Source organism: Nicotiana sylvestris, chromosome 3 (genome assembly GCF_000393655.2).
Source record: "Nicotiana sylvestris chromosome 3, ASM39365v2, whole genome shotgun sequence".
NCBI classification, from domain to species: Eukaryota; Viridiplantae; Streptophyta; class Magnoliopsida; order Solanales; family Solanaceae; genus Nicotiana; species Nicotiana sylvestris.
The window spans coordinates 163295718-163301409 of record NC_091059.1 but is presented as its reverse complement, the minus strand read 5'-3'; positions in this window follow the sequence as shown (position 1 = coordinate 163301409).

Genomic DNA, 5692 nt, shown 5'->3' with positions numbered 1-5692 from the left:
GGGTGGATTTGGAGAGAGGGGATCATGGTGGTTCAAGGGTGTAATTTTGGCGGGCATCGGAACCGACACCGCCGGGTTTTCAGGCGAAGGAAAAGGTGGCGGCTAGGGTTTCAGGAGGGGTTCAAGTCTCTGAACTCAGAGACGATGAGGGGGGTTTGGCTATGGGGGGCTGGGTAGGTGTTTTAGGCTTATATAGTGGGTGGGGGTTTTAATTCTGGCCGTTTGATCAAACGAGATCGACGGCCTGGATCATTTGCTTGAGTGGAAACAGTATCGTTTGGTTAAGTGGAGACTGGGTCGACCCGAGCTGGAATGGATCGGGTATCTGGGAGGCCTCGGAGCCGTTAGATCAATGGAGATGGATGGCTCGGATCTAAGACGCCTATACGGCGTCGTTTGGACTTATACGGGAGTCGCACTAGACCGTTCGATCAGTTCGATCAACGGCTCAGATTGAGAGCATCTAAACGACATCGTCTGGTTCTTCTGAGAGACCCGGTCATGTGGACTGGGTCAATGTATCGATTTGGGCCTGATTTCTATTTGAATTTTTTGCCCAATCCGAGTTTTTTTTTTTCATTTTTTCAACTTTTCTTTTTCTTCTTTTAATTTTCTAATTTAAACACAATTCCTAATTAAATTGTAAAATCAAAAATAAAACTACACAAATATTAATTAACACTTACAACAATTAACGCACAAATTAAAACCTTAAAATAAAATCACACAATGACAACGAATAGAATAAAAAGGTATATTTTTTTGTGATTTTCCTTTTAGAGCCAAATGATGGTTTAATTAATTCCTAAATGCATAATTAAATCCTAAATATGCATGCAACATGTATTTTTGTATTTTTTCAATTAACTATAACAAGGTAAACATTTACGGACAAAATAATTACCAAAAATATCACGCGGATTCTCAAAATTGTACCCGAAGGCAACTTGCTTCATTTCTCGATTTCTTTTGGAGTAATTTCCGTGAAGCAAAAATCACGTGCTCATAGCTACCCCTCTTTGTCCGAAAACACAAAGAGTTTTCGTGCAAAGATAAAGTGAGCGGATACGAGCGATTTTTGCCCGTTGGAATACTCCGTGTGAAGCATTTTTTTAAAAAAATTTAACCGAACCTTTGCTTCAAAGGTTTCCTACATATCCATGGCTAAAGGGGAATCAAGTTAATGTAGTTCGGGAAGTTTTGGTAGCTGGGACTACCATGGAGCTGTGGATTTACTGTTACTGTTGTTGCTGCTGCTGTCGCTACTTACTGACCTCCTTATTACACCATGCTGAAAGAAAACAAGAAGCTAGACTAAACTATAGTCTATGCATTACAAAATCTTATTTAGATCTTCAGTCTTGTTCTTGTGTCTCTCGTTGCCTTGATGTCTCGTTGATTTGTGTTTCCTCCGCTGTTTCTCTACTTCGGGCTCGACTTGTGGTCTTCCTTCTAATTTCTGTTGGGATTCATGCTGGGGGTATTTTTGTTGTAACCCTCCGTATTACTGGCTTCTGACTTGATCTTGAAATGCATTCCTCTGTTATACAGGCGGGCTCCTGACTTCCAACTTAAATGTACTCCTCTATTATATGGGCGAACTCCCAACTTTAACACTTAAAATGTAAAGACTGAAATGTATTCCTCTGTTATATGAGCGGGTTCCCAACTTCAACACTTGAAATGTAAAGACTGAAATGTATTCATCTGTTCTCCAGGCGGGCTCCTGCAACCAAAGTAAACAAAAACAAACGAAATTTTTGCCCCAGTTTGTACTAGGAATATTTGTGAGTTGTTAGCCAAATTGTAAACCACTTCTACTATTGATGCAATGATGAGAGTAAACTAAAGACTAGACTAGGATGTGCGTCTCCTACGAGTAAAACTAAAAACTCTGACTAGCAGATGCGTCTGCTAACCTAAAACCTGAATGAGCCAAACTTAAGAAGTGTGTCTCCTAAAGATGAATTAAAATGGTCAAGACTAGGAGGTGTGTTTCCTAAGGGTGAATTTAAATGACCAAGACCAGGAAGTGCGTTTCCTATGAGTGAAAACTTTAGTGACTAAAACTAGGAATTGTGTCTCCTATGACTGAACTATTGACTTAGGAAGTGCGTCTCCTATGGGTAAAAAATAAACTTAGGAGGAAATGCATCTCCTATGGGTAAAAATAAACTTAGGAGGAAATGCATCTCCTATGGGTAAAAATAAACCTAGGAGGAAATGTGTCTCTTATGGGAAAAATAAACTTAGGAGGAAGTGCGTCTCCTATGGGTAAAAAAAATTTATGAGGAAATGCGTCTCCTAGGGGTAAAAATAAACTTAGGAGGAAATGCGTCTCCTATGGGTAAAAATAAACTTAGGAGGAAATGCATCTCCTATGGGTAAAAAAAAACTTAGGAGAAAATGCGTCTCCTAGGGGTAAAAATAAACTTAGGAGGAAATGTGTCTCCTATGGGTAAAAATAAACTTAGGAGGAAGTGCGTCTCCTATGGGAAAAATAAACTTAGGAGGAAGTGCGTCTCCTATAGGTAAAAAAAACTTAGGAGGAAATGCGTCTCCTATGGGTAAAAAATAAACTTAGGAGGAAATGCGTCTCCTATGGGTGAACCATTTCCTTCTTCCTGAATTACCTTCTTACAGAACTGCTTCTCGTGTTGTCTTCCCTCGAAACCTCTAGGGATAACACTGCTGGGAATTATTTACTTACCTGTTGGGGATGATACTGCTGGGGGAATCTCCTTTCTTCAAATTTTTTATTTTCTCTCAACATTGCTGGGGATAAACATATTATCAACTGGGGATAACTCTGTTGAGGATAACATTGCTGGGGGATTTTCATTCCTTCAAAACTGGTGCTCCACTCTTCTGAAGCCTGCTGGGAATGACACTAGCCTTTTGCTTTTCTGAACACCAGTTTCATCCCTTTGTTCTATCCGCTGGGAATACAACTTCCTTCATTAAAACTTGGTATGTTGGGGATAACGCTGGTTCAAGACCACTTCCCATGAGACTGGTGTTATCTTTCTTCTTCCCCAAATGGGTACCTGCCTTCCAGAAACTTTTCAAAATGAAAGGAAAATTTTATGCCCCAGTTTGATAATCTTCCTTGTGGCATGCCTTTCCGCCATCAATGCCATTTCCTTTACCTGCTTCAAATCAAAGAGAATTTGTTAGTTTAAAACATGGTGAGCGGTTGTGTCATTTCTGCTGGGGATGGTTTTTCTTTTCTCCCTTTCCCTGCTTTGCGTTTTATTACAAAACTTGTTGGGGATGATATTATTTGCTGGGGATGATATTCCTGCTGGGGATGGTTTTTCTTTTCTCCTTCTTCCCTGCCATGTGTTGTCCGATCATTGCGGGACTTGGTCGAGAATCTGTCGGAGTTGTTCCTGTATATCACAAATCTGCTGGGGATCCTCATAACCTTTTAACTGTTGCTTTTCCATTTTTCTCCAACTTCCCCTAGAAATTTGGTCCTCTTGCGATCTAGCCTCATTCATCATTTGGTCTTGCGACCAACTTCTTTTCACTTTGTCGCCTTATCTTCGACATGTCCTATTCACATTTTGTTTTGCACCATTTTGGCAACTGGTAGTAAGCTCTGAAAATCTTTTTCAAAAAAAACTGCTGGGGAGGTAAAGTCTTTTAAACCAAGAAATGAAAAAGTGATGATTTCAAAAAAATAGAAAAGGAAGAAATCTTTCTGAACAAATGCTGGGGAAAAGGAAAGAAAAGAACTTATCTGAATGATATAACTGATCCCAACGATCATGTCGTGCATTCCGGATTAATCAACCCAGTCTATTTGTATCAATCAACCCTTCGGACGACCTCATGTTGCTGGGGATAAACAGGCATTCAACTCTTTGCCAAATGTGGATCCTTCCCGCCAATCTTGTCTTGTCGCCTCATAGTGCCCTTCGAGGGGTTTTCACTAATAAGACTCTCTCGTTTCTCTCATATCCCGTTGTCTTATGGTGTCTGTGAAGGTTTTCACTGATAAAACTCTCATTTTATTTCTCTCATCTTTCGTCGCCTTATGGTGCCTGTGAAAGTTTTCACCGATAAGACTCTCATTTTATTTTATTTTTCAGCTGGGGATTGGAGTGCTGTCGATATGACTCTCTCTGTTGGGGATTCTTTTCGGTTATCAGTTCATTTCCAATTTATGATCCTCTTCTCTGCTGGGGATTAGAGTGTTATGCATGACTTGGCACTTCTCGGATACTGATCGGGAGGTCTTTTTTGGATATCAATATGGGTTTTTGTGTATGGCCAAAAGAAAAGGGGTATCAAAGGCTCAAAATAATTTTGACGGGTAAAACATTACAACTCTTGGAATTAAACTTTCTTTCCCAAAATTATAAATACAACTTCTGCCCCAGTTTTTTTGCTTGGGGATTCTTTTTTTTTGTTACACTATGACCGAGCCGTGAGGCGCCTACGTATCCTTTTTTGAGGAATCAGGTCAAACATAGTTCTCATGCCTTTATTTTCTTGTGACTTTTTCTTTATCATCATTATTTTTCGTTTTCTTTTTCTTTCATTTTAATTACTGATTCTAAAAGAGGGATATAAAAGAATAAATAAGGCTCAAAAGGGGAAGCACAGGTTAAAGTGTTTGGATAGAAGAAAGAATTGCCTCCGTCATTTCATTCTCCGATAAATGCCAACCACAAACAAACATCAATTACAATAAAAAAAATCATACATAATATCTCTTAACTGCGTTGGAGTTGATAGCCATGTCGACGCATTTCCCGTTGATATCTGTTAAACATAAAACGCCATTGTACAACACTCTGGTTATAATGAACGGTCCTTGCCAATTCGGGGCGAACTTGCCTTTTGCTTCGGCCTGATGTGGCAGGATTCATTTCAACACATGCTGCCCCACCTCAAATTTTCTGGGGCGCACCTTCTTGTTGTAGGCTCTCGCCATTCTCTTTTGATATAACTGGCCATGACACACAGCTGCCAATCTATTTTCATCAATCAAGTTCAACTGCTCCAAACGGGTTTTGACCCACTCGTCATCATCAATCTCAGCCTCAGCGATAATTCGAAGGGATGGAATTTCAACTTCCGCCAGTATTACTGCTTCAGTTCCATATACCAATAAATAAGGAGTTGCCCCTACTGAAGTACGGACAATGGTGCGATAACCCAACAATGCAAATGGTAATTTTTCATGCCATTGTCTGGATCCTTCTACCATCTTCCTCAGTATCTTCTTGATGTTTTTGTTGGCTGCTTCAACTGCTCCATTCACCTTGGGACGATATGGTGTGGAATTACGGTGTGTAATCTTAAACTGTTGACATACATCTTTCATCAAATTGCTGTTACGATTAGCACCATTATCCGTGATGATCACGTTTGGGACCCCAAATCTACAGATGATATGGGAGTGAACAAAATCCACCACTGCCTTCTTGGTTACCGACTTGAAAGTCTTAGCTTCAACCCACTTAGTGAAATAGTCTATGGTCACCAGAATGAACCTGTGACCGTTGGTAGCCGTCGGCTCAATAGGTCCAATGACATCCATGCCCCAGGCAACAAATGGCCATGGCGCTGACATTGTATGCAATTCTGTCAGCGGAGAATGAATCAGATCTCCGTGTATCTAACATTGATGGCATTTTCGCATGAAGCTAATACAATCGCGCTCCATAGTGAGCCAATA